The sequence below is a fragment of the Oryctolagus cuniculus genome, chromosome 14 (genome assembly GCF_051225735.1).
Source record: "Oryctolagus cuniculus isolate XC-2025 breed Fujian yellow rabbit chromosome 14, ASM5122573v1, whole genome shotgun sequence".
NCBI classification, from domain to species: Eukaryota; Metazoa; Chordata; class Mammalia; order Lagomorpha; family Leporidae; genus Oryctolagus; species Oryctolagus cuniculus.
In genome coordinates this window covers 62,044,023-62,069,865 of record NC_142880.1, presented here as the reverse complement: position 1 = coordinate 62,069,865, position 25,843 = coordinate 62,044,023, and the positions used below count along the sequence as shown (strand labels likewise).

Below are 25,843 nucleotides of genomic sequence, written 5' to 3'. Positions count from 1 at the left end.
CCCAGAATTTTTCTAAGAATTAAACAAAATACTGTAAAGAAGGAAGCTAGGACTAGTACGCCCTCAACTAATGTCCTCTATTAGACTGGGAAGTTTTTCCCTAGGCTGATCTTAATTCAACTTCTGTCTCTTCCACTCTTTTTGGTTCTGACTACCCACCCTGAGTCAGCATGAGACAAGCTTGTTTTCTCCTCCAGATGACAGCTCCTTAAGTATTGAAGATAATCACCTTCAATCTCATCTCATGTTTTGCAGAATCATGACCTTGGAGCAGCCTGCCCCAGTAAGCCTCAGTTACTCAGTCACCCTGTTTGTTCTCTTCAAACACTTCTCAGTCTGAAATGGTCTTGTTCTCATATCCCTATTTCTTTATTAATGGCTATAATATGAGCACTTTGAGGACACAGATCTTGTCCTCTTCATTTTCGAATCTCTTGTGCCTAAACTATGATTAGAAAGCATTCCAAAATATATGATGGTTATTGTATGAGTGAATGAACAAATCTGAAGTCAAAGTGTTAACAACCATTTCTTAATGAGATTTGATTCTACTTTGTTTCCTTGACTCAGATGACCAAGCAGTTCTGTACTGTAGATGGTGATGAGGAATAAAGAAATTAATTTAGAGAATGGAATATCTACTAGCCACTTCATGTTCTCTTTGCTTCAGACTCATTGTGGTACTCAGAGAAAAGCAAAGGCTGTTAGGAATTCTTATATAATACATTGTCAACTTTTCTAAGTTTTAGCTTTCTCCTATGAAAAAAAAAAGTCAGAAGTCAGACAAATAGATCTTGAAGGTGCCCTGAGGTTTAGATATTCTCTGCATGGAAGTGCATTTCTTTTATTTCTCTTTTTTATTTGAAAGAGAAACAGAGAGAGCTCTCCATTTCCTGGCTTACTTCCCAAATGCTTGCAACTGCTAGGGCTAGGCCAGGCTGAAGACAAGAGCCCAGAACTCAGTCTGGGTCTCTCACATGAGTGGCAGGGACCCTAGAACTGGAGCTCTACCTGCTGCCTCCCAGGATCATTGGCAGGGAACTGGATTGGAAGCAGAATAGCCAGGTCTTGAATCAGACAGTCTGAAAAGGGACGCAGGCTTCCCTAGGGACAACTTAGCCACTGCACCACACTGCTGCCCCCTCAATTAAAGTATAAAGGCAGAGGGCCGATGCTGTGGTGTAGTGGGTAAAGACATCTTCTGCAGTGCTGGCATACCATTTGGGTGCCGGTTCAAGTCACTTCCTATCCAGCTCTCTGCTACGGCCTGGGAAAGCAGTAGAGGATGGCCCAAGTCCTAGGGCCCCTTCACCCATGTGGGAGACCCAGAAGTTCCTGGCTCCTGGCTTCAGCCCAGTTCGGGACATTGCAGCCATTTGGGGAGTGAAACAGTGCATGGAAGACTTTCTCTCTCTCTCAACCTCTGCCTCTCTGTAACTCTGCCTTATGAATAAATAAATAAATCTTTTAAGCAAAAAGTATAAATGCAGAAAAAAAAGAAGCCTTGATGTGGCTCAAGGGCATTTAAGATTTGCTTATTCTCCAGGAACAAGGAGTCAGTAGTTCTCAAATTTATATGTGCATTTGAATCACTTGAAAAGTATCTGTCTATTAAGTCAGCTTTGTTGAGGTACAATTTGTATACAATGAAATGTACATGATATAAGTGTGCAGTTAGATGAGTTTTGACAAAGGTATACAGTCGCATAACCATCACTGCAACCAAAACGTACAAAAATAGCATCACATGGAAATTTCTTTCATGCTTCTTTGCAGTCAATTCACATAACCCTGCCCTACATAACCATTGGCCTGATTTCTGTCATTGTGGATGGGTTGTGTCATAGAACTTGACATAAATATCTGCATACCATGTGTACTCTTTTATGGCTTTTTTGCTCAGAGTCTTGTTTTTGAGATTTGTTTATGTTATTGCTTGTGTAAAGCGTGTTCTGTCTTAGAACTGAGTGATTGTTCACTCTAGGAGTCTTCTCTATTGCAGACTACTAGGCCCTCTGTTGCTCTTGACATTACGAACTCTGTGAGTTTAACATGTTTTGGAGGGAATCCTTACACAGAGGTTATGTTTATGTACTTTTTAATTATAGGGAACTTCCCTCTGTTTTAAATATTTCCCAAATGCAACTGTTAGTGGCTAAGAGTAAATTGGTCACAAGTTCTGTGCCGGTCTGAGACTTCTCACTCCTGTCAGGCCATCTCAGCCAGATACTGTGGCCTTTTGTAGTCCATGAAGTTTCTGGAACCTGTAACAAATCCCAAGGCGTCAGCTCTGCAAATATGCTTTCAGTTCTAAGTACTCGTAAATTGAGTTATGGGTCTCGGTGTTCACAGGTTAGTCCATAATCCTAATCTATAAATGCTCACCTCTGTCATGGAAAAGCAGAGGGGCTCTGAGCAGCCTTCCATTTCAGCCCACCTGCTAGAATTACTCATGACAGTTTTATGAGTTGTTTTACTGTCTGGTAAAATTTTTTTTCTTTTTTTCCCCCTTAACAAATGAGGGAAGACTTCGATCACAGTACGCAAACGCCACCTTCAGGAGGGAAATATAACATTTTTATTAGACCACAGGAACATTGGCTTATTGTTGAAAACTGAAGTCCCGAAGTCCACATTTTAAAACAATTTCAGATTTTTAAAAAATAGACTATTAGGCTATTTGAGTTATAGGTTCAGATAAAAATTGAGTGACAGGTATAGAGATTGTCCATATCCTTCCTGATCCTCGTGTACACACAGCACCCACCACCATCATCTCTCATCAGACAGCACATTTGTTATAATCAATGAATCTATATTATTATCTCCTAAAATCCATAGTTTACATTAGGGTTCAGGCTTGCTGAACCCATGCCATGGGTTTGATAAATGTATAGTGGCTTATACCTACAATTATAGTCTCATGTAGAGTAATTTCACTGCCTTAAAACCCACTATGCCCCAGTTAGTCACCCCTCCTTTCTCCCTAACCCCTGGCAACCACTGATCCTTTTACTATCTCTGTAGTTTTGCCTTGTCCAGAATGTCAAATAGTTGGAATCATACAGTTTGTGGCTTTTTCAAATTGACTTCTATCATTTAATATGCGTCTGAGTTTCCTATCTTTTTATGATTAATAACTCATTTCTTTTTTACTGTTGAATGATGTTCCAATGTGTAGATGTACCACAGCTTATTTCTCTATTAACTTATTTGGTAACATCTTGGTTGCTTCCAAGTTTTGGCAATTATGAATAAAACTACATGCATTTGTATGCAAGTTTTTGTATGTACCTAAGTCTTTAATACCTTTGGGTAAATGCCAAGGAGCATGATTGGTGGACTGTAAGGTAAGAGAATTTTAGTTTTGTCAGAGATTGCCAAATTGTCTTCCAAAGTCATCGTACCATTTTGCACTACTAGAAACGAACAGAAGTTCCTGTTGCTTGACATTCTTATTAGCATTTGGTGTTGCTAGTTTTGGATTTTGGTGATTCTAATAGATTTACATCTCACTGATATTCTTGTTTGAAACTTTCTAGTGCCATATGACATTTTTTCACATGCTTATTTATCTTCTATATCTTCTTTGCTGAGTATATGTTAAAGTCTTTTGCCAATTTTTAAATTAAATTGCTTGTTTTCTTATTGTTATGTTTTTTTATTTATTTATTTTTTTTTATTTTTTTTATTTTTTTTTTTATTTTTTGACAGGCAGAGTGGACAGTGAGAGAGGGAGACAGAGAGAAAGGTCTTCCTTTGCCGTTGGTTCACCCTCCAATGGCCGCCGCGGTTGGCGCGCTGCGGCCGGCGCACCGCGCTGATCCGATGGCAGGAGCCAGGAGCCAGGTGCTTTTCCTGGTCTCCCATGGGGTGCAGGGCCCAAGCACCTGGGCCATCCTCCACTGCACTCCCTGGCCACAGCAGAGGGCTGGCCTGGAAGAGGGGCAACCGGGACAGAATCCGGCGCCCCGACCGGGACTAGAACCCGGTGTGCCGGCGCCGCTAGGCGGAGGATTAGCCTAGTGAGCCGCGGCGCCGGCCCCTTATTGTTATGTTTTAAGTGTTCTTTGTATATTTTGGATACCAGTCTTTCATCTATATGCTTTTTTGCAAATATTTTTTCTTAGACCATGATTCATTGTCTCACTCTTTTGACATTGTCTTTTACAGAATAGAAGTTTTTAATTTAAATGAACTCTGGTTTATCAATTATTCACCTCATGGCTTCTGCCTTTTAAAAATTTATTTTCATCTCACTTGAAAGGTAGACACACAAAGGGAGATGGAGAGGGAGAGTGGAAGGGGGAGAGAGAGAGTGTGCGTGCTTCCACCCACCGGCTCATTCTTCAGATACCTGCCAACAGCTAGGACTGGGCAAGGTCGAAATCAGGAACCTGGAACTCAATGTGTCTCCCATATGGGTGACACGGGCCCAGGGAATTGAGCCATCATCTGCTGCCTCACAGAATAAGCATGAGCAGTAAGCTGGATCAGAAACAGATTAGCTCTGACTTAAAATGTAGGTTGCCAAGCACTGACTTAGCTGCTGTGCCATATGACCACCCTTCTTTATGCCTTTTGATTTATCAATTAAAAGGCATCACCAAGGCCGGCGCCGTGGCTCACTAGGCTAATCCTCTGTCTTGCAGCGCCGGTTCTAGTCCCGGTCGGGGTGCCGGATTCTGTCCCGGTTGCCCCTCTTCCAGGCCAGCTCTCTGCTGTGGCCAGGGAGTGCAGTGGAGGATGGCCCAAGTACTTAGGCCCTGCACCCCATGGGAGACCAGGAGAAGCACCTAGCTCCTGCCTTCGGGTCAGCGCGGTGCGCTGTCCACAGCCTGCCGGCCACGGCGGCCATTGGAGGATGAACCAACGGCAAAGGAAGACCTTTCTCTCTGTCTCTCTGTCTCTCTCTCTCACTGTCCACTCTGCCTGTCAAAAAAAAAAAAAAAAAAAAAAAGGCATCACCAAACTCAAGGTAATCTTAAATTTCTCCTAAGTCACCTTCTAAGAGTTTTGTACTTTTGCATTTTACATTTAAGTTTATGACCCATTTTGAGTTAATTTTTTGTGAGGAGTATAAGGTATGTATTTAAATCCTTTTGTATATGAATGTACAGTTGTTCCAAAACCATCTGTTGAAAAGATAATATTTGTTCCATTGTATTACCTTTGTTTCTTTGTCAAAGATCAATTGACTGGCCAGCAGCACGACTCTCTTGGCTAATCCTCCGCCTGCAACACCAGCACCCTGGGTTCTGGTCCCAGTTGCTCCTCTTCCAGTCCAGCTCTCTACTGTGGCCAGGGAAGGTAGTGGAGGATGGCCCAGGTGCTTGGGCCCTGCACCTGCATGGGAGACCAAGAGGAAGCACCTGGCTCCTGACTTTGCATCGGCGCAGTGTGCCGTAGCGGCCATTTGGGGGGTGAACCAACGGAAAGGAAGACCTTTCTCTCTGTCTCTCTCTAAATCTGCCTGTCAAAAAAAAAAAAAAAAAAAAAAAAAAAAAAGATCAATTGATTATGTGTGGCTATTGCTGGATTCTCTATTCTGTCTGTTGAATAGCTTATTTATTTATTTATTTTTTTTACCAATCCCACACTATCTTGATTGCTATAGATTTACACTAAGTCTTGAAGTCAGGTATTGTCAGTCTTCTGACTTTATTCTTCTTCATTGTGTTACTTCTTTTGGATCTTTTGACTCTGCATATAAACTTTAAATAAGTTTGTTGATAACTTGCTGGGATCTCTACTGGTATCTTGCTGAAATTATAGATCAATCTGGGAAGATCTGCCATCTTGACAGTTCGAGTTTTCCTATGCATAAACACAAATATCTATTTAATTTGGCTCTTCTTTGACTTCTTTCATCAGAGTTTTAGAGTTTTCTTCATAGAGATCTTATATGTATTTTGTTATAGTTATATCAGAAGGCAGCAGGAAATTAGTCATTGTGTTAGTCAGCTTTTTGTTTCTACAGCAAAATACCTAAGGCAATTAGTCTTATAAAGAGGAAAGGCTTATTTGGCTCATAGTTTAGGAAGTTCCAAGTCTAAGATCACTGGTTTGGACTTTGATGAGGTCAGCAGAAGGCAACACCAGGGATAAGTGCTGGAGCAAATGGTCACGTCTTGAGCCAGGAGTGGAACTAAGGTTTATAGCAACTCTTCTGGGGAAATTACATTGCCTTCAATGATAGTATGACCTTCCATTAGGCTCCTCACCTCCTAAGGATTCTAACACCTCCCAGTGGAATCACGTTATGGATTAAGCTTTGTAACTGGGGGACTATCAACATGCAAACCATAGCAGTCTTCATGGAGCAGGTTGGATTCCCGACTGTGAAAGGGGGAGGGAAAAATTTTTCTTCCAGGCATCCAGTAAGTACAAGAAATGACTTGAAACTGGGAATAAGCACTGCATGAGTAATAATCTAACTGGAGCATGAACAGAATGGCCATGGAGGCTTAAAGAACGTGGAAGGTAAGTCTCTCCTTCAGGTGTGGTTGTTCATAATTTTATTTTCTCTGATGGTAAAGGAGGGGAGTTTTTTTTTTCACACTTTTATAGAGCAAAAAGGCCATAATCTAGTTTCATATTTTATGTAATCATTGTAAATAACTGTAAGTCTTATGAACATGACAGAATGATTAAAGTCTCCCTTCTCAGAATGCTAGGATATTGCATGTCTTTTCATCCCTTCCCTTCTACATTTTTGGAAGACAGTAAGAGAACTGGCCTGGGGGGAGGAGTAGGCTGCTGCTTTGCAGCTAGGAATAGACATGGCCTTGGGCGTATTAGAAGTGGTTGACTTTCATGATTTTACTCTCTCTTGGACCCTCCCTGTGAAGGTAAAGGACTTCTCAGAGAATGTGAGCCCTTGTACTGCCATTATAAAGACAGAACTGATTGCAACATCCATTCAATGATGTGTAGAATACCAAATATGAGTAACTTTGGGGTTTCTGCTACTTTTGATTGAACCCCAGTTCTCCATTTGTCTGGTAACTGGAGGTTCACTACATGTATGCCTTATCACTGTCAGGTTTGTGGTGCTAGTAGGAAATCATTCATTGAAGTGCCTTTTGTTATTGATGCTAGAAGTTGCCTCTCATCTCCTTAAAAAGGATGACGGTATCATACAGTGCTAATACTGCTATCTGGGGTTGTAGGAACCAGGGGTATTGCTCATCCTTCTAGTTCCTATTCTACTCTGGTGAGGTTGAAGAGTAGCAGCATCAAATACAAAAGCTATATTAAAGTCTCAGTATCAACTTTCCCTAGTAGGATGTTGTAGATCATAAAAGGGCACAAATATATTTCTTTCTCTCTCTGCAGAGCTGACTACTTACAAAATCTCCCATTCTGAAAAATAGTGTTGTATGCATATGTTATCTTGAGTTTTCTTTATTTATGTTGGATTAAGGCTGACATTTATTCACTAGTGAATTCAACAAATGTTTCTTGAACAGTCACTTTACAAAAAGCCTGCGCTTTGGGAAGGGCATATAATGCTGAACAAACAGCTTGTCATTGTTCTCAGGGCATTTAGATTCTACTAGGAAAGGCAAAAAGTAAGACATTACACTAGAATATAAAGAGCATGCAGATGAGAGGGCTCCATGGGGAGCACACAGCAGAGGAGCCTGACCTGGTCTGGAGGATACATTAGGCAGCAGGAAAAGAAGAGTGCTTCAGGAAGAGTTGCAACCAGGGCACAGGACCAGTCCTATCAGGGCACACAGTGGTACAAGCCACAGCCGCAGAAAGAGAGGCAGGGATCTGATCCTGAGGAGTATGGATTTTATCAAAAGGGCAAGATAAAGCCACTGAAGAATTAAAACAGAGGAGAAAAAAGTGCATATAAGAAAAAGTGCCTTTCCCCACTACTGAAACAGAGAAACACACAAAAGCTTGTTTATTATTGTAGAGTAACAGCAAGTTTCAAAGCTCACCTCCAATGCTGCCACATATTTAAATAGTCACCTGGTAGCATTATTTTTCATCCTGGGTAAGGGTCAACTATGAAAAAGAAGATGAGAAGTAGTGTGGTGCTTTGACTTCTAGAGGGCTCAGAGATTTCCATGGGCCAGGATGGTTTGGCCTAAGACTGACCCCTCAAAACCATGGAGACTGTCTCTATGGTGTCCAGATCAGAAAAGATAGAAGAAAAATTACCAAAACTCACAGGTGTTATCTCTATTGTGAGTGATTTTATTTCATGGCTTATATTTTTAGTAGCCTCCAAATTTTTGTATTACATCTATATTCTAAGAAAAGGTCACTTTTAATTTCAAGCATGATAGTAGAAATCAAGTTGAGCTGTCTAGAATTTTTCTCATTTCTTTTATTCTTTAATAATCAAATTTTCATCTGTGCATATCCTAAAGGTCACAAACAGCAAATTTTGATTCACTGTCCATTAGTCAGGGAAGTCCTGAAAGGCCCACACTGAGGAGATACCATCCATGCCGCGTCAGCTTTTCTAGGCCTGCACTTCCTTCAGCTTCTTCCCTTCTGCAGTGTTCATGATGGAATTCGTGCCTTTTTCCCAGATTTAATACTCAACTCCAGGGTGTCGCTGAAGCAGGCTCATGCACTGACACAGCTTTCCTTCTCAAGTCCTGGGTTCTGACATCTCAGAAGACACATTTGGCGGTGGTGGTGGTGTGTGTGGAGGGGCAGAAGGGTCGGCTGTTGGAAAAGGTCTTCCCTGACCTCGTGGGCTCCCTCATTTTACCAAAGAGGAGAGAGAGATCCGGAGAGGCTGAACAACTTGACCAGAGCCATGGAGCTAGTTACTGGCAGAACTGGGTCCAGAATTACCTCTTGTAATTCCTAGAATATTGTCCTCACTCCATCCTGTCGCCTGCATGGGGAGGAGATAATGGGAGAGGGTAGATACAGGATGGTGATCTCATACCAGAGGCAGAGAAGATTAGGGAAGTGGGAAGGGGAGGGTGGAAATCAACAGGGAGAAAAGACTAGGTTGGGGGTGATGCCAACCCCAGGGCAAGGCTTGAACAATCTGGGCTAATCCAAATGAGGCCAACAAGCCGCCTTTGATTGGCCCATCCGGCTCCGTTCTCCAAGCTGAAGTCCCTGCACTGTGCCCAGCTGGCAGGATGAAAACCATTTGAAAAATATCCGGAAATTGCTACTCACCAGGGAGCATCTGTGAAAAATACTGGCCACAAATGAGCTGGCAGGAGCTCAGCAACTCTTGGGTCACCCTGACACAGGGAGTTTGTCTGAAGGGGTTCCGGGGCTGTTTCCCAGATGGGCTGCCCTGCTGTTGGAAATGCTTGGGCCCGGTGAATATTTGTGTAGAACATTTCTCTAATACAGTAGACACGTTCTAGAAAAGCTGTGAGTAAACCAGGGTCTTGAACTCAGAATCACATTTCTCAAACACACATATGAACAATCCTGTGTTGACCCTCTAAAATTCTCTCTAAAGTGACGGATTTTCCTAAAGAATTTGCCATTTTATGAGTCAGGATTCTTGAGACAGAATACTCAAGGTCATACCCAAGGTCATCAGGATGAAGAAATCCCAGGGCACCAAGACATGATCTGTACTTTTGTACATTGCTGCTGGAGAATGAGAGGCAGAGACAGACTCTCCTCCCAGTGCACTGGAGGCATTAGAATTTGCCCAGCCTCTTATAACGATGACTCCTTAAGAAATCAGTGCTGGAAAAATCTAATTCAACAGTTTAGTTCATCTTTCTGTGTCACAGATTATCCTCAATATTCTTTTATTAATTTTATTATTTTCTCTACCTTAATGTCCCTCTATAAAGTGCCAATATTGCTGTCCAGAAAATGTCATGTAAAAAATGTTTTCTGAGCCCAGAGTTTAGGCTCTTTTGTCTCATTTGGGAACGGGGTTGCTATTTCCTCTGATCTTTTCACCTTTTGGGTAGGTCAGATAAGGGTGCCCTGAGTTTTAGTAAAAGGGTTGAAATGAAGAGAATAAAATGTTCATTCACCATCTGAATCAAATACATAAACTGTTCTGTTCATGAACTTCTACCCTCTTAATGACCTGTCTGGTGGCTTCTGCTTACTTTAAACAGGTGCAAGACCACATAGACTGAGGAAGAAAAGACAGTTACAGAAATTATCTCATCAACAACAGTAAGACCCCACTCTAGAGTGACTGGAAACATCCTAGATGCATCTCACAGCAGCTCTTGGAGTAGAACTCTCAAGGATTCGGGCCATAACTTAGAAAAGGCTTTTTCTTATGATTCCTTCCCACACACTTGATCCTACTAAATAAAGAGGCCCTCTAGAGAAAGAATTTGAGAGTCAGGGTAAGGAGAAAGAGGCTTTGAGAAGCTAAGAGGTATAAGAGAGAAAAAACAAAGGGATAAGGAATTTTAAATAGTGATAAGATCTAACTCTCCCTTAACTTCTTTAAAAGCACAAGTGAAAAATGGAATTTCTTTTAATCACTTTTGGTTCATGAACCACGCTTTCTGAATGCACCCAAGTCTCACCTAAGTCATAAGATACTTCAGGGTTTATTCAATTTATATAAAAATATCCTTTCTTTTGATAAAGGGATTGGGGTGGGGAAGATGGTTGTTTTGTTTCAGAAATCCTTCAGAGATAGAATCAACACACATCATTTCAGTGAAAGCACCATGAGACACAGTTTGTCGAGATCCCTTTGCCCCTTGTCAACACAGCCTCAGATGCATCCAGACTAACACAAGGATCCCCTTGTCCATCCATCTGCAAGCTCTTCCAAATCAAACAAAATCTGCTGGCTGCAAAATAGGGCCCAAGACCCTCCTTTGTAAGTGCCACTGCAGAGCCCCACTCAAGAAGTTTCAGCACCTTTCAAAAGAGCAGGTATAAGTGCCCACTAGGGAAGTGTAGACCAGCCCTGTTAACTACAGGATCCCATTTTTCATCATGGTCTATATGTGACTACCACTAACTCCCTTGAAGATTTTTTACTTTTGTTATATTACATAAATATTGGCAGCCCCACTTCTTTTAAAATTCTCAGTTGTGTGGACTGACTCCAGTTGACATCCACCATTGTGGATTTCATTTATAGCAACTCACTTAAACATGACCTATTTTAATCCAGAGGCTCCCAAGCTCTAGTACATTTCAGAATCATTGATGGAGAGAGGACTCATTAAAAAGTAAGGATCTGTGGTGTTATCCTAGAAATTCTGACCTAGAAGATCTGCCTTTTGTGGAATTCCACTGACTCTGGTACAGGTGCTGCTTCTTCTTCTTTTTTTTTTTTTTTTTTTTTTTTTTTTTTGACAGGCAGAGTGGACAGTGAGAGAGACAGAGAGAAAGGTCTTCCTTTTCGGTTGGTTCACTCCCCAATGGCCGCTGCGGCCAGCACGCTGGTGCATCACGCTGATCTGAAGCCAGGAGCCAGGTGCTTCTCCTGGTCTCCCATGCAGGTGCAGGGCCGAAGCACTTGGGCCATTCTCCACTGCACTCCCTGGCCACAGCAGAGAGCTGGCCTGGAAGAGGGGCAACCGGGACAGAATCTGGCGCCCTGACCGGGACTAGAACCCGGGGTGCCGGTGCTGCAGGTGGAGGATTAGCCTATTGAGCCGCGGCGCCAGCCAGGTGCTTCTTGATTGCCCTTGAAGCTAATACAGATTCTCCTATTGGGCCCACCCAGAACCCCCATCCACACCCCCACACTGTGAATCACTGACCTCCCTCAGGCTTGCAGGTCATAGTTACCAGCCACAGAGAACATTTACAAGGAAACAAGCAGGGGCCAGAGGATTTCACTACCATGCTTTGTTGCTTAATAGAATACCAGAAAGGCATCCCATTTTAGTATAGTCTATAATGCCTATTGCAGATCCTTTCTGCTTCCTACAAGTAAGTTGATCATTACAGCATGGGTAAAGGACTACTTGATGAAAGGGATACACACAATGATTGTCTTCATAAGCTAAGAACTGATTTTATAGAAGGATTTACTTACCCTACGCGGGCCCTGAGAAAAATAAGCAGTAGTGTGGAAGCTTTCGGAATTAAAATTTAATTCAGTGAAAGGACATTAATTATAAAAGCTCTTAAAAAGTAAGTGGGCTCCAATGTGTGGCAATAGGCATTATATCATTTGAGAGCCATGATTAAGGGTCTGAGTTAGTTGATCAACTACTTTACATACTGTACATTAATTGATATAATATGGGGTGGTAGAAAGGAACCTGGGCTTAGAATCAAGCCTGGACTCAGATCCTGGATCACTTACGGTGTGAAGGGTGATTTATCCTTCGTAAAGTTAATGTGACAATCAAACAGATACTACACGTTCAATGCCTGGCACTGAGCAGGTGCTCATATGGAATTGCTTCCTGCCCCTTTCTTCTGTGTCCGGCATTGCTCTAGGCATCAGGAACATAAGAATGAGTAAGATCATGTGTCTCCTCTCTGTGGGCTCCCTAACTAATAGTGTGAGACAACCAGAAATACCAACAGGGCATACAAGTCCATTTGCTGAAGTATAGTAAACACACACAGGCTAACGGAGCCCAGAGCAGGAAGGGACTTCCACCTTTCCCCAGGAGTTGATGCTTACCGTCACATCAGGCTCTTGAGCTGTCATTTAAATTCTGCCAGAAACATACCCTTCCAGCTTGGAGTAACTATTCATCCCTCGGAACTACTACAGGGCAAAGTGAAGCTATCCTACAAACCATATTTCCTTAGTTCTGTTTTGAGTGCCTACAGATCTCAGGTAGGGGACTAGCAACTTGGGATATAAGACTAATGGGCACAATTTTTCCCTGCATGAAGTACACAGGGTATCTGTGGGAACAGGCAGAGATGAGTAAATATACAGTCCACAATGTTCCAATATACACTTCAACGAACAACATCGTCTCATTTTCCCACATTGCCATTGTGTTTACTTTGGCCAACACAGTACTCCCTCTTCTAATGATTCTTGAATTAACAATAGGCCTATTTTTTTCCCCATGTTATCCATCTTGGAACTGATTAAAGTGATATTCAAACTCATTTGATCACAATTATTAGTAATTTTTGAACTTGTATATTATATGTACATGTACTACTACTATTAACTAATTACATACATGCATTACTACTATTAACTAGTTTCTCAAGGCATAACATACACAACAGGCAAATACAAGGCAATACAAATCATCATTAATAATACTTTATTAAATGTATATTTAATGTATATATATTATGTAATATATTATGTATATATATTATGTAATATATGTATATATTATGTAATATATGTATATATTATGTAATAAATGTATATATTATGTAATATATGTATATATTATGTAATGTATATGTAATATATTATGTAATGTATATATTATGTAATATATTATGTATATTAAATGTATACTGTATATTAAATGTCTCAATAATTTCAATTCTTGAGGATCCATTTCAATATCAGATGTCATGAGATTGTCATGGTTTTCTCTGCATTGTTTCTGGAGAAGCCACATGAGGAATAGTGGATTTCTGCTAGCAGTTATGAGATTGGATTATTGCAAATATTATCTTCCACCCACAGTTCCATGTGGAAGGCCATTTTGTGAGGGCTAGTTGAGTTAAAACCAGGTATTATTATTTATGAAGCCCTTACCTGGTACATGAAAACGTCAAGTGCCTGAGCAGCCCCACAGCAGATGAAGATAAGGAGTGGCTGTCAACTCCAGTGCTTTGTGAGACTCCCCCTCCTCCCACAGGACCCATCACATCCCTCATCTGAGCTTGACCTTCTGACATAGACAGAGTGAAGCCACCTGTGAGATATTGGTAAAGTTCATTTTTTTTCAAATGCTAGATAAACATTAACAGGAGCTTTACTATTTTATTTTTGCTTCCCACTGGTTAATTTTGTGCTCCGTTGGAGCATACGCATGCTCTTAGAGCCCACTCTCCAGTCCATTCTGTTAAAATGAAGAGCTCCACACGCCCGACTCGGCTGAACGGTTGCTCTTCGGTTGGTCAGGGACACTGTGGAGCTCAAGCAAATCTGATGCTTCTAATACAGGAGCATTTGAATGAACACTTGAAAAATGGCTACAATCTTCTCTTCTTACTTCCTTTTCAATTGCAATTCTGTATTCAGAAACTATTGCTTGATATAAAAAACAAAAAACAGGGGTGGGCCTTTGTCTAGTGGTTAAGACACTGCTTGGGATGTCCTCATCCCATACTGCAGTGCCTGGGTCTGAGTCCCAGCTCCGCTCCCAACCCCAGCTTCCCGCTAATGTGCACTCTGGAAGACAGCAGGTGATGGCTCAAGTGCTTGGGTCCCTGCCACCTGTGTGAGACCTGGATTGTGTTCCCAGCTTCTGGGCACCTGGGGAGAGAGCTAGGGGATAGCTGCTCTGTCTCTATTTCTCATATAAACACATAAAATTCTAAAAAATAATAGAAAACAAAGTTCATAGTTAAAACGATTTATTTAGAGAACTGAACATATTTGTACACTACTTTGTGTGTATGTGCTCAGGGAGTGGTGGCGAGGGATGAGGGAGCAGTTTCCTTGACACAGTTTTAGAGTCTAGTTTCATAAGAAGAAAAAGACAAGTTTTGTACATCAATGGTCAATATGACATGAAAACGTTCTTTTATGGAAAAGAAACTCTTGCAATTTAATCCTATACACAAGAAGTAAAATTCATTATTTTAGTGAGACAAAGGAGTAGTTCTACTTATTCTTTTGTCTTCCTCTCCCTCCTTCAGAATGTATATGGAGCAAGCACTCTTCATCTTTTTGATACCATAAACCTTTAGATGTCTGGTGGAAAACAATAAACACCTTCTCAAAACAGCCTTTAAATGTGTTAAATAACATAGAATCTCAAAAGATGCCAATTACATTAAAATAGTAAAAAAGTAAAAATATTTAACATGCAAGTGTATGAAATATTAATATATGGATTTATTTACTAATATACTAAATAACAAGATCTGGTGATGAGCCCATTGGTGTTTCAAAATAATTAGAAATTTAAACAATATTTTCTAATTTATGCAATAAGTATAATGTGTTCAAAAATCTGTAACAAGCTGTTGACATCATTTTTTTTAAAGATTTTTTATATATTTATTTGAGAGGTAGAGTTACAGAAAGTGAGAGGGAGAGACAGAGAGAAAGGTCTTCCTTCCATTGGTTCATTCCCCAAATGGCCACAACGGCTGGAGCTGCGCTGATCTGAAGCCAGGAGCCAGGAGCTTCTTCCAGGTCTTGGGCCATCTTCTACTGTTTTCCCAGGCCACAGCAGAGAGCTGGATTGGAAGAGGAGCAGCCAGGACTAGAACCAGTGCCCATATGGGATGCTGGCGCTGTAGCTGGAGGATTAACCTACTGCGCCATGGCGCAGGCCCCGACATCATTGTTTTTTTTTTTTAACTTTTATATAATAAATATAAATTTCCAAAGTACAACTTTTGAATTATAGTGGCTTTTCCCCCCATAACCTCCCTCCCCCTGCAACCATCCCATCTCCTGCTCCCTCCCCCATCCCATTCTTCATCACGATTCATTTTCAATTATCATTGTTAATACTAACTATAGGGGCCAACACTGTGGCACAATGGGTTAGTCCTCTGCCTGGGGTGCCGGCATCCCATATGGGCACTGGTTTGAATACTGGCTGCTCCTCTTCCAATCCAGCTCTCTGCTATGGCCTAGGAAAACAGTGGAGGATGGCCCAAGTCTTTGGGCCCCTGCACCCTTGAGGGAGACCTGGAGGAAGCTACTGGCTCCTGGCTTCAAATCAGTGCAGCTCCCACCATTGCAGCCATTTGGGGAGTGAACCAGCAGAAGGAAGACCTTTCTCCCTGTGTCTCACTGTCTGTAACTCTACCTCTCAAATAAATAAATAAAGCCTTTTAAATGCAATGATAATACATATTTTAAAAATACTAACTATAGTATATTCATAATTGTAGAAAATGCTAACACAAATGGAAATACAAGTGCATGATTTCCTTCCTAATTTTATATAACTATGAATCCCACTCAGACCAGAAACCCCTTTTATGGAACAAGGTTCTTAGGACTCACTGTGCTGTCTTCGACAGCCTTGTAAATATCAGACCAAGGAAACTGCTGGTGAGTGCACAGTTACATATTTTCCAGAAGGTGTCAGACTTGCATTTCTGAACAATGAAATTCATTCACTGCTGGTTTGCCTCCCAGCCTAACAAATCTGCTAATTTATTTTCTTCTTTTTAAAAAGGTTTATTTATTTTATTTGAAAGAGTTACGGGGTGGGGGGGTGGGGATCCTCCATCTGTTAGTTCACTCCCCAATTGGCCACAATGGCTGGAGCTGCTCCAATCCAAAGCCAGGAGCCAGGAGCCTCCTCTGGGTCTCCCACATGAGTGCAGGGGCCCAAAGACTTGGGCCATCCTCCACTGCCCTCCCAGGCCACAGCAGAGAGCTGGATCCGAAGTGGAGCAGCCAGGACTTGAACCAGTGCCCACGTGGGATGCCAGTACTGCAGGTGGCAGCCCCACACACTACGCCACAGCGCCAGCCCCCTGATTTACTTTCAAGATAAATAATCCAAGCAAATGAGGTGAAAAATGCATGCTTATTTCAAAGAGAACCAAAGTATTTTTATGGAACAAATTCTACAGACTAACAAAGTATTGTTTAAAGAAAGAAACTTTGTGGCTAAGAACAGTCTAAAGAAAGGGAATTGTCTTTATGTATTCTCAGTGTGAAGGCAGGACTGATGTCAGCAAGGAAGACACTGTGGGGTTTCTAAAAAACACATCATAGATGACTTATGGTCTATAAATAAGGATAATTTATATCCTCACAGAGGAGTCCAAACAGTGGAGAATTATAGAAGAGAAGAGATGTGAAAATGCAGGTGAGAAGCAGAGGGTTTTCAGTACAAAGCACAGATTAGATGATGGCTTTTCCTTTTGTCTGAGTTGTGCCCTCAGAATTCTTCAAACTCTCCCAGAAAACAAAGAATTTACTGGAAATCTATTGCATTGAATAAAAGATGTCTCCTATAGAAATCATTATTCTTATAAGGACTGTAGAGCTTCCAACATATCCAAGACATGAATGTTTAATTTTTCAGTAGGTTTTCTTAAATGAATGACTTATTACAAATGGATAGGTTCTTACTATGTGTATTGCATTTCGAGGAATTAGTTCAGTTTTCATATTATAATTTCTGACTGATCCTCATTTGAAAATCACCTCTATAATTGTCTACAATATTGTTCAAAATGATTTGCCCTTTTTAGAAAGGACTAATGTCAGCCGGCGCCGCGGCTCACTAGGCTAATCCTCTGCCTTGTGGCGCCGGCACACCGGGTTCTAGTCCTGGTAGGGGCGCCGGATTCTGTCCTGGTTGCCCCTCTTCCAGGCCAGCTCTCTGCTGTGGCCCAGGAGTGCAGTGGAGGATGGCCCAAGTACTTGGGCCCTGAACCCCATGGGAGACCAGGAGAAGTACCTGGCTCCTGCCATCAGATCAGCGCGGTGCGCTGGTCGCAGAGCGCCAGCCGCGGCGGCCATTGGAGGGTGAACCAACAGCAAAAGGAAGACCTTTCTTTCTGTCTCTCTCTCTCTCTCACTGTCCACTCTGCCTCTCAAAAAATAAAAAAATGAATAAAAATAAGAAAGGACTAACTTTGCTTTTATTAATCACAAGCAGAAATTACATATGTCAGGTCCCAATCATAGTTTGAATAGCCCCTGAGTGGTTCTGCCATTTCTTTTTTTCCTTTCCTCTGACTTGAGAATGAAATGTCCTAGACTAAGAATACTCCAGAAAGACTAGATTTTGAAGCCATCTCTAGTTCAAATATCCTAATTTATTGACAGTATAACCAATTTTATTTTTAAAAATAATTATCTTAAAATGCATGATTGTACTTACATGAAGTTCAAAAATAGGAAAAATAAAGCTATATCATTGAGTTAAAATTGCATCCTTTGAAGGAGAACTGGAGTAATAATTGGGTTGGTACAGAGGAGGGGCTTCAAGCAGTGGTAGATCTTCTATTTTTTTGGCCTGGATGGACAGATGAGTGAATAGTTCATTGATATATTTGTGTACTTTTCTACAATTAAAAAGCTTAAAAATATTGTCATGGCCACCATAGTCTACCCAAAAAAGCATAAGGAATTCAGTGCTGAGAATGAACAAACTGACAGAAGAGGTTCATTCAGTTGTATAACAGACAAAAGCACAACCTCATCTTTCCTGGCTTTATGGGAGAGGAACCAAGTGCAATTCAATCCAGCATATTTTTTCCCTAAACTGAGTTATGGAGTGTTCTTAGTTTTTTCCAGTTTATGCTTTTCTTATTTGAAACTTCTCTGGGAAAAATGACATAAGTTAATTATATTATAATAGGCAATTATATATCATGTAATTAGGTAATTACATAAAGAATAAACTACAACTATAATAAGTACTCTAACATACTGCATTCTGAGTATATTAACCTTATCTCTACCACACTGTTATTAGCTCACAGAGGAGCAAGAGTTTCCCATACACAATCCCCCAGTGTAGAAGAGAAAAGCAAGCAAATTAATTTGTTTAATAAAAATTAACTCAATGAATAAATAGTCCCAGAGGCAAAGCTTCTGTCTGCTCCCTCCACGGTCTGCAGAAAGTGTCCAGTTCTGAGCAGAATCTCTCACTCTTCAGGGCTCACCTTGACCTTCCTATCCCTTCCCTCAGTCTTCTCACAAAGCCTCTTCAAGCACAACTCAGAGCCTTTGACAATGAGGCAGCTTTCTCTGTAACTACTAAGAAAATGAGAGTTGACCCTCAGAGGGTATTCTCAGGATGCATTCGAGCACCTCTGAACATTTTGGCAGAGCTGTAAGGCTGATGGAATTCTAAGACACAGACACTGGGCTTTGGGGTCTCTGATGGTCAGAGGACAGGAAGGGAATAAAGAGCCCAGAGGGAACTGAATTCTTGCTTCCTTCCTATGCAAGGCAGCCAAGGAAATGTTTCCCAAACATTTTCCCTACCATTCGAAACATAAGAACCAAAAACAGTGGGAAAAGAACAGACGTGATTTTAATGACTTCAGCAGTGCTTATGACAGCCCATAAGGGAGACATTTCCAGGGCTGGTGTTGTGGCGCTGCATCCCATATGGGCACCAGTTTGAGTCCTGGCTGCTTCAGTTCCAATCCAGCTCCCTGCTAATGTGCCTGGGAAAGCAGAGGAAGACGGCCCAAACCCATGCACCCACGTGGGAAACCTAAAAGAAGCTCCTGGCTCCTGGCTTCACTCTGGCCCAGCTCTGGCTATCGTGGCCATTTGAAGAGCTAACCAGTGAATGGAAGATCTCTATCTCTCCTCCTCTCTCTGTAACTCTTGTCTTTCAAATAAACAACATTAAAAAAAAAAAACAGAAAAGAAGAGAAATATCACATTTCCCAGACTCCCTTGTTGCTAGGTATGCCCATATGTCTAAGTTCTAGCCTATGTGATGACTGTGATTACAAATGGTTACTACAGGTCACACCTTTAAGAAGAGACACAACCCTCCTTTTCCTTTTCTCCTTTCTTCCATCCTTCTCACTGGCATGTGCAGGTAATGGCAGAACAACAAAGGGAATACTTTATGGATGTAAAACAAGGTAAAAGAGGTTTGGGTCCTGGATAACTTGGTAAGGAACTACTACCTTACAGCTTTAACCTTGATATAAGAGAAAAATAAATTTCTGTCTTGTGTTAGTCCTTGTTGTTCTCAGTCTTTGAAACATGAAGCCAAGCCTGTCTCTTAAGTGGTACAGAGACTACCAGCTTAGAGGTCCTCAACTGGGAAGGGGGTGTTGATTTTTGACCAGGGAATATTTGGCAATGTCTAGAGACACTTGTGGTTGTCACATTTGGGGAAAGTGGGCAGAGACTGCTGTTGGCAGCTAGTGGATAGGAACACTGCTAACCAACTTACGATGCAACAGCACAGTCCTCTTTCCCACAAGAATTAAGCAGCCCAAAACATCAATAGTGCTGACACTGATGTCACCAAAGTGCCCTAGCTAGTAGCAAAGAGAATTCAAGTCTAGGAAAGACTGGATGACAGGCCATGCTGCCACTTCCTTGGTCTCCTGATGCCCAAGGCATCGTTCTGGTTTTAGATTTTTAAATGTGTCATTTTACCAGTCCTCAAACCAGGCATTTCAATATGTGATATGGGCATATTAACTGCTGAGCCAAATGCCTTCCCCATCACCAAACTTTTATTGAGCATCTATTTAATATAAATCTCTAGGCTAGACACCAGTTTCAAATATAGTTGTGGATTTAAGATACATACAAATAAGATACATACAATAAGGACAGCAATGCATGGAGAAAATGGCAGTGCGTAGAGAGGTTCCTGAAAGGAGTGGGTGGCCATTGAAAGGAGAGTGAGACCTTGGTTGGCTACAATGGACCAAGTATGGTAACAGAGCCAGGTCTCCTGGTCCTGTGGATGTCTGTGATGGGGTTTGGACACCAAAGCTTTCACTCAGCTTGTCACATTATCTTTCATAGCCCCTGGGCACAGGCTCCTTCCCTCAGCACCCATGACAGACTTTTTCTATGTTGCAATGCTCAGCACCTCTTCTCTGCCATCGTATGGTGGCAGCGACCTACTTTTCCTTGGCAAGGCTTCACTTGCAGAATCTAGATGGTTACGTTGGGGTGCCAGTCGTAGGCCTGTATTAAAGGTATTCTCTGCCTGTAAAAAATAAAATAAAATAAAAAGAAAGAAAAAAAAAAAGGTATTCTAGATTCCACCTTCCAGACACTTTCTTTACCTGCCTGGCCTGCATGGTTGCATCTAGAGGTCCCATTTCTTTTGGTTTCCACCTTTGGTTTGGCCATGGTGGGGAGGGGATGGGTGGAGATAGGAGGAAGGAAGGAGATTGAGATAGGGATCTTTTTCCCTGGGCGACATCTCTACCAGCTTTGGGACAGCTGACTGTGTTCTCCCATTGAGGAGCACATCTTCCATCAGGAAGGCTTTAAATGTGGCTACTTTCCTCTTCCTCTTCTCCTACACCCTTCTGACTTCAAGGTGGGATACTGCACCACTCCAGGTTAGCTTCCATAAACACTGTCAGGCTACTGTAAGTAGTCCTGTGAATGAGCTATACTGAAAGTCCCCAGTCTGCGTGTCCTTGCTGCTAGAAACTCGACTGCTGTAAAAATCTACATTCCAATAAGCAAGCACACCTCCCAAGTCTGGCCCATGGAACTGGTTGTGGTGATTGGTTCACAGGCTGGGCATCTAACCCAAAACAGAGCCAGTCAACTCCCTTTCATGAGGTTTGGAGTAAGACACTGGAGGATGGTGGCTCTCCCTTTGCTCCTCCGATAAATCTGCCACGGTCTGTGGAGGCTTTCTCCTATCCTGCCAGTAGAGGGAGCCCGTGTTTGGTAGGAGAGAATGAGACTGATCCAGACAGAAACAGAGCAGAGAGGTGAAAATATTGTCTGAATCCTTGGTCCACTCATTTTTGAGGCCCTTCTTTGCAGTTGAGTGTACCAATAAACCCCTTTTGTGCTAATTCTGGTTTGATTGAGGTTTCTATCACCAGCAGAAATAATCTTGATATGGAGTGCACTGATCCATCCATATCCATGCTAAATGTGGCTTTTGTAAAAATTGGTTAGAACATTGGTGTTAAGAAAGCGTTTCTGGAGAGTTTGGGATCACCAAACTGTCCAGTTTCCTTCAGAAACACCCCATGAGGGGACTAGAACCCAATTCCTTCAGGAAAAACAGGCTATCAGGAGGCAAACTTAATTTTTGTTTTGCTGTAACTGACTATTGCTTAGGCTGAAATAATTTTTCTAATGCCCCAATGACAAAAAATTGTCCCTGCCTTGTCCAACCACAGACATCTCTCTCCTCTCTTCACCTACAAGGGTTGACCTAATAGACTCTTTCCTGAAGGCTAAGAACTACTCTGGGGAACAGAAACAAAACAAAGCAAAGCAAAAATAAGAAAAAAAAAAAAAAGACAAAACCACTCACATCCAGGTTAAAAATCCACACCCAAATACTGACTTTTTACTTAGTCACCTCACCTCTCTGAGTGCCAGCTTTTCCCCGGACATTTGAGATGAACTTGGGCGCAGGAAGTAAGTCTGTGATGAGAGGTATCCTGGGATGGTGGGGGAGAGGAGTTATTTTTTCTTCAGTAGTGAGGAGAGACCTGGGAAGATCTTGAAAAAGTCCCTACACGGATCCATGGACAATTCCAGATCACAGCCATTTTCTGCTATTCAGCTGATAATCCTGACTTGATTTGGAAGGAAGCAGGAATGCTGGTGGCAACAGATGGAATCTTACTCCTCACCCTGGAATAACTATCTAGAATGTGCTTCCAGCAGGCTCTGTGCACTGCCCTGGCAAGGCTGGCCCTGAAAAGCCCCTACCAGGAAAGCTGGCCTCCTCTGTAAGTGCAGGGAGCCACATTCCCAGAGCCATGTGAAAAGGCCCAGAAGATAGTTTGCATAGTAATTCCCTAGAAAGAAAAGGATAAAAGTCTTCTGACACTTCAAGAAATCCCCCAGCGGCACCAGCAGATAAAGCAGGCACCTTTTGCCTGTCTTCCTCTATAATTCTTTTGCCTTTGACCACACTTTGACTCCACAGTTTGGGTTGGGAATGCCAGGGCGCATATTTTCCCACTCTTGGTCACACCGCATCAGTTGGAACCCCCGCCAGTATATGCATGTTCCTAGGGCAAGAGCAGATCTACCCTTTGATATTTAAATCTGAACTGTTTATTTTAGTGGCTCTGCTTCACAAATAGCATTTAAATATACCATGTTGTGATTTTTGTTCCCCAAATATGACTCCCTAAAGAAAAGGCCTGTGCTGTGTGGTAACTTGCAGGCCATGACTACAGTGGGTAACCGCTTTATTTCTGTCCTTTATGTAGCTGACCATACATTGTTAGCCTTGAAACCAAACTTTCAAAAAACCTTTGGGACTTTGGAAACATTGCTTTCTTCTCTATGCTTCAATTTCATGAAGTATAATTTTTTAGAAAAAGTGCTGTCTAGGGTCTCTAAGGATTTAAACTTCTATCATTCTCCATAAACTGTCCAATGAACTTTTTATACAAGTCGATATCTATTTTTATTGTGCTTTTCTAAACAGCTGTTTCATCAACAAATATCAATAATGCTTTTGCAGCAGGGATATTAGTAGGGCAAATAGTGGGAAGAGGGCCATGTAGAGAGGGCAGAACATTGATTATACAATAAATAAGCCAGGAGAGAGCTCCCTGGTGTTTCTAGAGAATTCTGAAGACAAAGAAAGCTGGAAGGAAAACAGAACATGACACAGCATTGCAACACACACATACACACACACACACACACACACACACACTCCCCACCACCACCACTTTCCTGCTGCATAACCCTTTTCACAGCATAGCAAGCAATGGAAATTTCCAGTACTACTGACAAGCAATTTCCAGTTGTTAACTCTCTGCTTCCTGAACTTTGGTGAGGCTTTATGATGTTTGCAGTCTGTCTATAAAATTTGCCTGAGAAATTGTAAAATTCCCATCTTCTTGTCATCTGAGTCCTCCTATTTGCTTCATGTTGGAAGACTTCTCTTTCTAATATTTTAGCTCAATTGCCCATTGAGATAATTGGCCAAATTTTTAAAATTACACTAAAATTTTTATTAAAACATTCAACATATAAAAATTGTACAGATTTATGGGGTATTAAATGTATACATTACATGTATACATCATTATTTCATTACATGTATACATCATGTAATATCCAATCAGGATAAATACATTTATCCTCCTAAGCATTCAACATTTCTTTATAGTGAAAACATCAAAAAAACCTGTCATCTAGCTTTTTATCTTTTTTTTAAAGATTTATTTTATTTATTTGAAAGACAGAGTTACAGAGAGAGGTAGAGACAGAGAGAGAGGTTTTCCATCTGCTGGTTCACTCCCTAGATGGTCGCAACAGCCAGAGCTGCACCAATCTGAAGCCAGGAGCCAAGAGCTTATTCTGGGTCTGCCATGCAGGTGCAGGGGCCGAAGGACTTGAGCCATCTTCTACTGTTTTCCCAGGCCACAGCAGAGAGCTGGATTGTAAGAGGAGCAGCCGGGACTAGAACCGGCACCCATGTGGGATACCAGCGCTTCAGGCCAGGGCTTTAACCACTACACCACAGTGCCATCCCCCATCTAGCTTTTTAAATAGAAAAATGTGTGGTAAATTAACATCATCTATCTTCACCCTACTGTGCAATAGAACCCCAGAACTTGTCTCTATCTAGCTATCACCTACTGCCTGTCAGTCAACCTTTCGCAATCTCTCCATTTCCTTTTCCTTTCCCCATCCTCTGGTAATCCATAATTATATTTTTAACATCTATGAGATAACCTATTTTTTTTTTTGTTTAGACTCTACAAATCAGTGAGATTACATGATAATTTTATTCCTATGTTTGGCTTATTTCACTTAACATGATGATCTCTAGTTCCATCCATGTTGCTGCAAACTGACAAAATTTCATTCTTTTTATGGCTCATAAAATTCCATTGTGTATTTGTGCGACATTTTCTTTATCCACCTATCAGCTGATGGACATTTAGGCTGTGTCCCTTCCTGGCTTTTATGAATAATGAAATAATAAACATGGGAGTACAGATGTTTCTTTGACGGAAGGACTTCATTTATCTTGGATATATGTACAGAAGGGGGATGGCTAGATCATATGGTAGTTCTATTTTTAGTCTTTTGAGGAACCTCCATCCTGTTTTCCACAATGGTCCCACTAATTACATGCTTACCAACCCTGTGCAAGGATTCTCTTTCCTCCACATCCTTACCAACACTCATGGTCTTTTGTCTTTTTGATCATCTCTAATCTTACTGGAATGAGGTGATATCTCATTGTAGTTTTGATTTGTATTTTCCTGGTAATTAGTGATTTGGAGCAATTATCATGTGCCTATTGGACACTTGTATGCCTTCCTTTGAGAAATATGTTTAGATCTTCGTTTGTTTTTTAATTGGATTTTTTCCTTTTTACTACTGAGTTGTTTTTATGTATTAATCACCTATTAGATGTATAGTTTGCAGACATTCTCTCCAGTTCTGTAGATTGTCTCTTCACTTTGTTGATTGTTTCCTTTGCTGTACAACAGCTCTTTAGCTTGATGATATCCCATTTGCCTATTTTTGCTTTTATTTCCCTTGTTTTGGGGGGTCCAATCCAAAAAAATCCCTGCTATTCCAGGGTCCTGGTGTGTTTTCCTGATGTTTTCTTCTAATAGTCTCAAAATTTAGTCTCACATTTAGATCTTTAATCCATTTTGAGATGATTTTTCAAAATGGCACAAGAAAAAGGTCTAGTTTCATTCTGCTGTGTATGTATATACAGTTTTCCCAGAACCATTTATTAAAATGACTGTCTCTTTTCCAGTGCATGTTCTTAGCACCTTCATCAAAAATCAGTTGGCTGTAGATAAACATATTCACGTCTATCATCTCTAACCTGTTCCATTGATCTCTGGATCTGCTTTTATGCCAAAATCATGCTGTTTTAACTACTGTAGGTTTGTAACATATATTAAAATCGGGTACTGTAATGCTTCCTGCTTTGATATTTTTGCTCAAGATTTCTTTGGCTATTCAGGACCTTTTGTGGTTCCATACAAATTTTAGTAGTAGGGGCTGGCGCTGTGATGTAGTGGGTTAACGTCCTGGCCTGAAGCGCCGGCATCCCATATGGGCTCTGGTTCTAGTCCTGGCTGCTCCACTTCCTATCCAGCTCTCTGCCATGGC

General features: G+C 41.4%; 1 long non-coding RNA gene across 7 annotated transcripts in view; it reads right to left on the bottom strand.

The window, feature by feature from the left end:
• Positions 1–8,392: 8,392 nt before the first annotated feature.
• LOC127492830 (uncharacterized) overlaps positions 8,393–25,843 on the bottom strand; it is a 55,768-nt gene continuing 38,317 nt past the window's right edge. Inside the window, exons 4-5 of one of the 7 annotated variants that reach the window (XR_016220140.1) lie at positions 22,094–22,170; positions 20,259–20,738 (exon numbers count right to left, since the gene is read on the bottom strand). This is a non-coding gene — a long non-coding RNA (uncharacterized LOC127492830). Of the gene's footprint in view, positions 8,870–15,136; positions 15,298–17,958; positions 18,054–20,258; positions 20,739–22,093; positions 22,171–25,843 lie in introns of those variants that run through there. The other 6 variants (XR_016220134.1, XR_016220135.1, XR_016220137.1 and 3 more) reach the window with 6 other exon arrangements.